Here is a 10,672-nt window from a genome sequence, read left to right on the forward strand (position 1 = left end):
GTGATAGCCTAAACATGTTGTATGGAGTATATTCAATATAAGAATAATAATAAAATTTTGAACGATTTTCAATGAGACTGCTGTCCATCAGAGAGGTAAGCAAGAATTGGTCACCATGCATACATTATAATGTGTCAGATAGAAGTTACATCTTCTGACATCAGACTCAGACTTCTCTTGAACTGAATTTTAAATGTGCGTATAGTTATGCGTTTACTTTTCTACATTGGCTAGAGGTATAGGGGGAGGGTTGAGATCTCATAAACATGTTGAACCCCACCGCATTTTTGCGCCTGTCCCAAGTCAGGAGCCTCTGGCCTTTGTTAGTCTTGTATTATTTTAATTTTAGGTTCTTGTGTACAATTTGGAAATTAGTATGGCGTTCATTATCACTGAACTAGTATATATTTGTTTAGGGGCAAGCTGAAGGACGCCGTCGGGTGCGGGAATTTCTCGCTACATTGAAGACCTGTTGGTGACCTTCTGCTGTTGTTTTTTCTGTGGTCAGGTTGTTGTCTCTTTAACACATTCCCCATTTCCATACTCAATTTTATATACAGTAATTGATAGATAATATCTTTCATCTGATTATTTTTGTCGTAAATAATAAAAGTTATCTTTTAATGCACGGTTTTATATACTCTCTTGAAGATGTAAACTAAATTTGTACGAAAACCTAACAAACGCTGATTAATGACAATCAGAAAAGTAATGTTCTTTAGAGCACGTTGAAATTATAGATGTATTTCTTTACCTCGAGTTGATGCCAAATATATATACCCAAAATAAATATAGTTTTTTTTTATATCATCTTTACAGAGTCACCATGGAGGATAATTTGCATCGCTTTTGGCATTGTCCTTGCATTCATTCTGATGTTTGTGCTTATTCTCTTCGTTTTCAAAAGGCTCAAATCGTAAGTTTTGATTGTCAGATGATTTTTATGCCCCACCTACGATAGTAGAGGGGCATTATGTTTTCTGGTCTGTGCCTCCGTTCGTTCGTCCGTTCGTTCGTTCGTCCGTTCGTTCGTCCCAGTTCAGGTTAAAGTTTTGGTCAAGGTAGTTTTTGATGAAGTTCAAGTCCAATCAGCTTGCAACTTATTACACATGTTCCCCATGATATGATCTTTCTAATGTTAATGCCAAATTATAGTTTTTACCCCAATTTCATGGTCCACTGACCATAGAAAATGATAGTGCGAAGTTCAGGTTAAAGTTTTTGGTCAAAGTAGTTTTTGATGAAGTTAAAGTCACATCAACTTGAAACTTAGTACACATGTTCCCTATGATCAGATCTTTCTACTTTTAATTCCACATAAAAGTTTTGACCCCAATTTCACGGTCCACTGAACATGGAAAATTATAGTGCGAGTGGGGCATCCGTGTAATATGGACACATTCTTGTTTGTTCATTTATCTGTTATGAATTCTTAAAAATCTCTAACTTGCAGTGGCAAAGTGTCGTTTATAGAGCGTGTACATATTATTTTAATAAGTGTCATTTCAAGTGCCAAAATTTAGTCTTTCTGTTCTTACTCCGAGGTTCTGCTTAAGGCAAGAGAATCAGGAAAAATTTAACCGAGAGATAAAGAAGTCAAAGGCATTTACAAATTGAACAACCAGAAACATGTTGTTTTACAAATATGACTGCTTTCTGATTTGTCAAGACGTCTTTTTACAGCTCAACATATTTCACATGGACGGAAGTTGGATTTCTAAAACGAACCATTTACTTTAATGCATTAAAATATATGAACTGGATTATCAATTATAAATGTATGTGCAATTACATTTAACTAGATTATTTTTTTTTTATTTCAGAAAGACTGAATGTGCTCCTGTTAGAGAATAGTCTTTGAACAATCTATTATTAGAATATATTGGGCTTTAAAATGTGTATAAACAAAAACAATAATAATAAACTTACTCAATGCTTGAAGTACTTGGTATTTTTAAAATGCATTTCAAACATAAGCATGATATGTCAACGTATATTTGTTCTGCCTAACAGAAGTTCCAATGAAAACTTTGTTATAAATATTGTCATAATATCTATTCCTGTTGGAACAAATATTCTATACCATTTATTCCGTTAGGAACATATACTGTAATATTTATTCCTGTGGAAACAATATTCCAGAATATATTTACCTTTTGGAACTTATATTATGAAGGAATTTATATTCCGTGACAGATTAACCTTAAGAAAAAATTGTATTCTAATTCGTTACATAGGACTACATAGAAGTAGTTGAATATGACATCAATAACACAAAATCAGTACTTGGACAACAAAAAAACACAAAAAAACAAATGAACAGCGCTACTATTTCTGTTCTTAATGAAGTCTACATTTACTTACCTCGTCTATTGCACATTGTTTTGTTGATGAACATTGCATAGGATCAGATATACTCTGACAGTTATAACATGTTGGACCAATCGCTAAAAATAAAAAAAAATATTTTCAGCTACAATTTTTTTATATTATGCTTCTTTATCATGCTATCCATATCTTACTGCACAAGGAAAAAAACATTGACATTATGCAAATGCTAGTATACACTCAGGTAAATATACATATATATAACCTTGATCTTAAGAAATTATCATAAAGGGGATGGGAAGGGTACTGACTAAGACGGTCCCGCTCCAGGCATGCTTCAGTGATTCTCTACATTATCAAAATTCTTTTTCCACAAAAGGGGTGCGGGTCCAATGGGATCCCCATGAATCCACAGCAGAGAGATGCTGGATTATTACACACAATGCCGTATTTCGTTTGGTTGTTTTAAAATAATCTAGGTTCAATTGGATTCAACCAAATAAGAGGGTTTTTGTTAGCAACTTATAATGTTAATGTCTTTCTACATGTGACGGTTTTTTCTCGGTAGAAATCCAACAAAATCAATTATACAGGTACATATTTACGCTTTCATTTTCATATTTCATAGTTTAATTTAAAGTATTTCTTTTTACAAATAATAAGCTCATACATACTTGCTGCCCTTTCTGCTCTCTCTTTGGCCTTTTCTTTTGTATAATTTTCTGGTTCTGGTATGACCGCCAGAACACATGTCAAACCTGTTTAGAAACAAACATAACATAACACAGCATATAAATTATTATATTTATAGTACTAAGGCATGCTTTATACTAGTATTTGATAACACATTGTTTGGTATTGTGAAGGAAAACACAACATGTTTCATTATAGCAATATGTAAATCAACGAAAGTGATTGAAAACTTGAAATAAAATCACAAAATTGTGTCTGTCTTCTTGTTCTATTTCATTTACTATATTTGTATCATTTTGTCTCGTGTGGAGAGTTGTCGCATTGGCAATCATACCAAATATTCTTAGTTATATAAGTTATGTCTTTCCATATCAGTAAACCAATTAATCTTATAAATACTACGTTAAATTTTGTCAGTCCACATTTTCAAATAATATTTTGTTTGATGGACCTTGTGAGTTTGTGTAAGTGTTATATTTCATTTTCGTTAATTTTATCTTGTCACATTTCTTTAACTATACATATATATACGCCAATGAAACAGCAATTCAGAAATACAAGAAATCAAAATCATGAAAGCAACATAAGGTCATGCCCAATAGTGAGTGTCCATGTCACATGTCTTACTTTGGGATGGACTTTAAAGCATCTATAAGACTAAAATTACGAGGTCCAATTTGTCAGTCGTCATCACGTAAAAACGACGAATCAAAGAATTCAACTTTATATGTAACTAATAAAGTACAAAGGTGTAGATTAAAAATTACACCACTCCAGGACCTTTTGTTTTCCACGTAATTAATATTGCCAATAATTAAGAAGTTCCGGGTCGAGTCCGATACCGATACCAATAGTATATTCACCTTTTACCGATAACCTTATCTGTACGTTCCGCATCTGACAGGCGCACCACCAAACGGTGTATTCAGGATTAATATGCTATATAGTATTACACGGGTCATAATCACAGGGTTGACACTACTTAATTGTCAAATTGTTACCTATTGTAGTATTTTAATCAGTTAGACTTTCTAAGATAACAATACGAATACTAAAAATCTGGACTGAAATAAGCCGTATTGGTACAGTTTTCAATTTGTTAGCGGGCATGACGTAAAACAGCCAATCAAAGAATTCAACTTTATTTATAACTAATATAGGACAATGCAGTTGATTAAAAATTACTCAATTCCAGGACCTTTTGTTTTCCAAATAATTAATATTATCAATAATTGATAAGTTCCAGTTCGACGGGTTCAAACAGAAAGATTTGAAAGCAGAGAAAACTGTGTATCTTATAATCGGCATGACTTTAATACTAATACTAAAATAAGGCTTGCGCATAGTTATATACTTTAATTCAGTCACGGACCCGCGATATCACGGGTGTGTTCTAGTATTATAAAAAAAGGTTCATCTTCAAACAAACAATATCCTTTAATTAATGGATAACAGTATAAACTTATTACTCCATACCACCAATTACGAGGTTCTGTCATGTGACAGGCACATGTGTATGTTAAAGAATAAAGGGGCGGGGGGGGGGGGGGGGGGGGGGGGGGTTCAATCCGTCGAATAATTAAAAAAAATATACAAAGGAACATGTATAGAAAAAGAAAGTTAGTCTGTGGTATCAGTTAACTCGAGGAATTAAAACAATAAGTAAAATTCATAATTTAAAGACGGCTCACATTTTTTTAAAATCAAAGTTACATTTCTGAATATTTACTTCATGAACTAGTTTCAGTAAAGCACTCATCAATGTATCATGAAAAAAGTTGGCGGTGCTTCATGAGTCAGTTTACAGTTATAATCATTTTGATTTCGTTTTAATAGAAATGGATAAAGATGTTCCAATTTATGACCTATATTTGTTCCATAAAAATTGATATCATTGAAAACCAGACAATTTTAATTTACGTACACTTATATAGATAAGACTGCGTTTTGTAAGATATTGTCGTCTTTAAGCAGGGTCTAGATCGTGTAAAGTTTATAACGTATAGACATCTTGTAAAACAGCTAGTCCTACATTTTAACATACTTTTTTAAGTGTTTTTAAACAAAAAATATTACAACAATAATTGTGTGAAATTGCGCTTTTGTTGTTAAATATACCAATTTCGACATATTGATTAAAGTGTGTCATTGTTCTATCATTCTGTTCAATCAATTATACATTGAAGAAAATAAAATAATCATAATTGCATATGTTTTTTTTAAAGTGAAACTTTTAACATGACAACAAATTGTAAAATATGGAAACAAATCTGGAATTATTCATTCAGTAAAATAAAGTTTCTACAGTCTGATAAATTACATCGATCATTGACCCTAAACTGGTTTATGCTATGTTACTGAGATGAAGAGCAGAAATTTCGGCTGCCATTTAAAATGAATGAATAATGGGTAATGGCTTCTAGAATTTTGCCTTTCACCAGCTTTCCGCCTACGAAGTCCGTAATGATTTGACGTGCAGAAGGCGTGTCACTCTCTACACGAAGCACGGGATTTAATGTCACCATTCCTTTATTATCCATCTCACCACTTTTTTTTTAAATTTTGTATTTACAATGTGCCATAGATTAAATGTATTCGTTTAGTGTACGTTCACTTGTTTTTGTTAATATGTCTTTTGATTGAGTTAAGCCATATCAATTTATATTTTATAGTGTGTCTTTCTATGTTTGTGATGTTACACTATTGTACCAGGTAAAGGTGAACGTTGGTACCAATTGAAACGTTTTAATCCGCTGCGTTTGTTTGTAAGTGTTCGAAGTCAGGAACCTAATGTTCAGTGGTTGTCGTTTGTTGATGTGGTTCATAAGGGTTTGTCATTTCTCTCGCTTTTTATAATAGATTAACCGTTTTTTGAATGATTTTACACTAGTAATTGAGGACCAATTATAGCTTTATGTTCAGTGTAAGCCAAGGATCTGTGTTGAAGACCGAACTGTGATCCATACGGGATATAAAAAGATGTGGTATGAGTGCCAATGAGCCAAATTTCAATCCAAGTCACAATTTATAAAAGTAAACCATTATAGGTCAAAGTACGGTCTTCAACACGGGGCCTTGGCCCACACCGAACAGCAAGCTATATGTATAAAGGGCCCCACAAAATACTAGTGTAGAAACCGTTTGTTTTACCACATCTTCTTACATGTACCTATCTACTGACTGCAAACTCCAGTCTTTAGTATGACGTCAACTGCCGTACATGGAAGTTCGTGAATCATAAATACCAAAGAACCAGCTGTTATTTTGTCTTTATGTAAAGAATTAAGAAAGTGTTGTTCGGCGAGTGAAGTCCTATCAGTTTTGCAAGAAAAGCAGCATTTTTAGAAAAAAAATAATTACAGAAATATACTTACCAAAAATAATTAGGACGGATCTAAAGATCTCCATTTTGGTATCTACTTAGTTGTTCAAACGTGGCTTATCCTACTTACTTTAGATTGCATAAACTTTATAGACAGATAAGAAAGAGTTCCGGGGTCAATGTTGACAAATTTTATTTTGAATTAGCTACATTTAGAACGCGATTGATCACGTTGGAAGACCATGTCTTGGCAATGAAAACGTCTTCAAGATATTCCGTTTTGCAAAAAAATGTTTTTAAAAAGGGGGAGCACCATTTAATTTTCGAGGGAATGGGAGATTTTTAAAATGAAATTCCTATGCTGTTAAGAACTTAAAATGTCTTAAACAGAATGAAAATGATAATTCTTCCAACAATATCTAGGAAAAAATTTCGTACAAAAGTTTTAAAAAGGGGCAACATAACGAGAAGTAAGGATTCATACTCCCCCTCCCACAGAAAATCAAATGGTCTTCCCCTCAGTAAAATAATGTGTAGTGTTAAATTATTTCATTAGTTGTAGCTATAAATAAACTCATCATAGATACCAGGACTAAATTTAGTATATACGCCAGACGCGCGTTTCGTCTACAAAAGACTCATCAGTGACGCTCGAATCAAAAATAGTTAAAAAGGCCAAATAAAGTACGAAGTTGAAGAGCATAAAGTGTTATGTATACAATTGTGTTTATACGCACTATAATTTGTATTATGACTTTTTACTATGTTAAGTAGCTATAACACGTGTATATATTTATTATTAAAGCGCTTTAGGGAGCAACCATTTAACTTCAAGGAGGGGGTTGGTTGGGGTCTGTTTTTTCCCTTAGTCAAAAGTTAGTCAGATTTTTTTTCCCGCGAAAGCACAAACACATTTATTTTGTTTTTGATGCGAATAATTTTTTTTTTGATGTTTAACACTATAAATAGGGGATCAGAATTATTTTTTAGAAAAAAAAACCCTGGAAGTAAGTTAAATGGTCTTTCCTTTTTTAACATTTACTGAACACGGATTCTAAGATTGTGCTTGAATAGCATCGATCTGTCCTTCATGCTATTATATAATGCTATACCATCGGTTATGATCCCCCACATTTCATGTTGAAAAAGTGTAAAACTTTCATGAATTCACCCGTTTTTGTACATTTTTGTTGTTGCTTCTAATCTTTGGTTTTCTTTGTATATGTTTCGCAGACTTTTTGTATTAATCAAACTGTCTGTGATTCTCTGAAATTTGTTTTAAAAGAATGTTTCTATAAATCTAGATCTGTAGGAGGCATTTCCGAATTAAAAACAGTCCATCGATGACTGCCGAAAATACAAAACAGTTCACTACAGAGATTATTAATCTTTTTTATTCAAATGTCAACCCATTACGGAAGCCGATAAGGGTCATTCGCACCAATAGAGGTTGCTTATGATATTCCTGCTACTTTAAGACAAAACATAGTTTCTTACATGTATATATTAAAAGATCGCGACGAATAATTAAAAAGAAAGAGCAAGCAATTTTTTCTCTCTCAGACACAAAGCATAACCGAAATCGCAGAGGCGACACTTAACTTGCTTTTCCGTTAACAGCGGCATTCGTGGCATTAGAATGAAAATTGCAGTAGTTTGTTAGTTAGATTGAGAGGAACCAATAATCTAATGGTGAGTCAATAACATTTGGTTGTTGTAATTGTATTTTATATTCCGGAAATGATATACAGTGACTCCAAAACCTCAGCCACAACCAATTGACCTCGAAATATTTGTTAAAATAATGTGTGAAAGTCTGAAAGTCTGTCTTATGTCATTTGAAGATACTAGTCTAATACTTGATATTAAGCTGCACAAAAATAACAAAAACACAAACATTACCAAAAACAAAAAATACACAATGTACCTCCTATTTTCTTATTCAAAAGTATAACATCATATGCAATAAACCCTTTTTTAGCTCACCTGGCCCGAAGGGCCAAGTGAGCTTTTCCCATCACTTTGCGTCCGGCGTCCGTCGTCGTCCTGCGTCCTTCGTCGTCCGTCGTCGTAAACTTTTACAAAAAATCTTCTCCTCTGAAACTACTGGGCCAAATTAAACCAAACTTGGCCACAATCATCATTGGGGTTTCTAGTTTTAAAAATGTGTGGTGTGACCCGACCAACCAACCAAGATAGCCGCCATGGCTAAAAATAGAACATAGGGGTAAAATGCAGTTTTTGGCTTATAACTCAAAAATCAAAGCATTTAGAGTATTTCTGACATGGGGGTAAAATTGTTTATCAGGTCAAGATCAATCTGCCCTGCAATTTTCAGATGAATCGGACAACCCGTTGTTGGGTTGCTGCCCCTGAATTGGTAATTTTAAGGAAATTTTGCTGTTTTTGGTTATTATCTTGAATATTATATAGATAGAGATAAACTGTAAACAGCAATAATGTTCAGCAAAGTAAGATTTACAAATAGGTCAACATGACCGAATGGTCAGTTGACCCCTTTAGGAGTTATTGCCCTTTATAGTCAATTTTTAACCATTTCTCGTAAATCTTAGTAATCGTTTACAAAAATCTTCTCCTCTGAAACTACTGGGCCAAATTAAACCAAACTTGGCCCACAATCACAATTAGGGTATCTAATTTAAAAAATGTGTGGCGTGACCCGGCCAACCAACCAAGATAGCCGCCATGGCTAAAAATAGAACATAGGGGTAAAATTCAGTTTTTTGGCTTATAACTCAAAAACCAAAGCATATTTAGAGCAAATCTGACTGGAGTAAAATTGATTATCAGGTCAAGATCTATCTGCCCTGAAATTTACAGATGAATCGGACAACCTGTTGTTGGGTTGCTGCCCCTGAATTGGTAATTTTAAGGAAATTTTGCTGTTTTTGGTTATTTATCTTAAATATTATTATAGATAGAGATAAACTGTAAACAGCAATAATGTTCAGCAAAGTAAGATTTACAAATAAGTCAACATGACTGAAATGGTCAGTTGACCCCTTTAGGAGGTATTGCCCTTTATAGTCAATTTTTAATCATTTTTCGTAAATCTTAGTAATCTATTACAAAAATCTTCTCCTCTAAAACCACTGGGCCAAATTAAACCAAACTTGGCCACAATCATTATTGGGGTATCTAGTTTAAAAAAATGTGTGGCGTGACCCGGCCAACCAACCAAGATGGCCGCCACAGTTAAAAATAGAACATAGGGGTAAAACTCAGTTTTTGGCTTATAACTTAAAAACCAAGCATTTAGAGCAAATCTGACATGTAGTAAAATTGATTATCAGGTCAAGATCTATCTGCCCTGAAATTTTCAGATGAATCGGACAACCTGTTGTTGGGTTGCTGCCCCTGAATTGGTAATTTTAAGGAAATTTTGCTGTTTTTGGTTATTTATCTTGAATATTATTATAGATAGAGATAAACTGTAAACAGCAATAATGTTCAGCAAAGTAAGATTTACAAATAAGTCAACATGACTGAAATGGTCATTTGACCCCTTTAGGAGGTATTGCCCTTTATAGTCAATTTTAAACCATTTTTCGTAAATCTTGGTTTTCTTTTACAAAAATCTTCTCCTCTGAAACTACTGGGACAAGTTCATTATAGATAGAGATAATTGTAAGCAGCAAGAATGTTCAGTAAAGTAAGATTTACAAACACATCACCATCACCAAAACACAATTTTGTCATGAATCCATCTGCGTCCTTTGTTTCATATTCACATAGACCAAGGTGAGCGACACAGGCTCTTTAGAGCCTCTAGTTTACTGTTCAGAAATAATAAAAATAATGGAATGCAAATTAAGCCACACTGTGGTCACAATCGTATATTCCGATCACCAAATGACTTTCAGCAGGACCACCAATTACTCAAGCAAATGATGCAATATTGTCCTCAACAAACAATTGAAATCGTCATAAAGTTTTCAAGATCTGTGCTAGTACCATCTAGCTTATTTTTTTATAATGAACAACCCCAAAATAATTCTACCTGGTATCCTTACGTGCCGCGGATGTGCACATAATCAAATTATATCCAGTTGAAACACATACTTTCAGAGTTTAGCCGTACACTGCGATTCATCACAATGCAGGAACTGGTCTTTAATTAAAGGGACGCAATTGGTTCCCATAAGGAAAGTTATGATAATACGTACATAATGTATTGCCTAAACGTACATAGAATCTAAATTGAAATAACGCTCTACCAATTATATGCGTCTGAAGCACTTGCATGGTTTTACATTCATCAAAAACTCATAAAGATAAATTTTTGAAAGCCAGAGTTATGTTAAAAGT

General features: G+C 33.5%; 1 long non-coding RNA gene across 1 annotated transcript; it reads right to left on the reverse strand.

Annotated features, from left to right (window-relative positions):
- Positions 1 to 2,363: 2,363 nt before the first annotated feature.
- Positions 2,364 to 6,529, reverse strand: LOC139507395 (uncharacterized). Its single transcript, XR_011660673.1, has 3 exons — positions 6,396 to 6,529; positions 3,003 to 3,086; positions 2,364 to 2,447 (listed from the first exon to the last, which is right to left on the reverse strand). It is a non-coding gene; the product is annotated as an uncharacterized lncRNA (long non-coding RNA).
- Positions 6,530 to 10,672: the final 4,143 nt, after the last annotated feature.

The sequence above is a fragment of the Mytilus edulis genome, unplaced genomic scaffold (assembly GCF_963676685.1).
Source record: "Mytilus edulis unplaced genomic scaffold, xbMytEdul2.2 SCAFFOLD_1763, whole genome shotgun sequence".
NCBI lineage: Eukaryota > Metazoa > Mollusca > Bivalvia > Mytilida > Mytilidae > Mytilus > Mytilus edulis.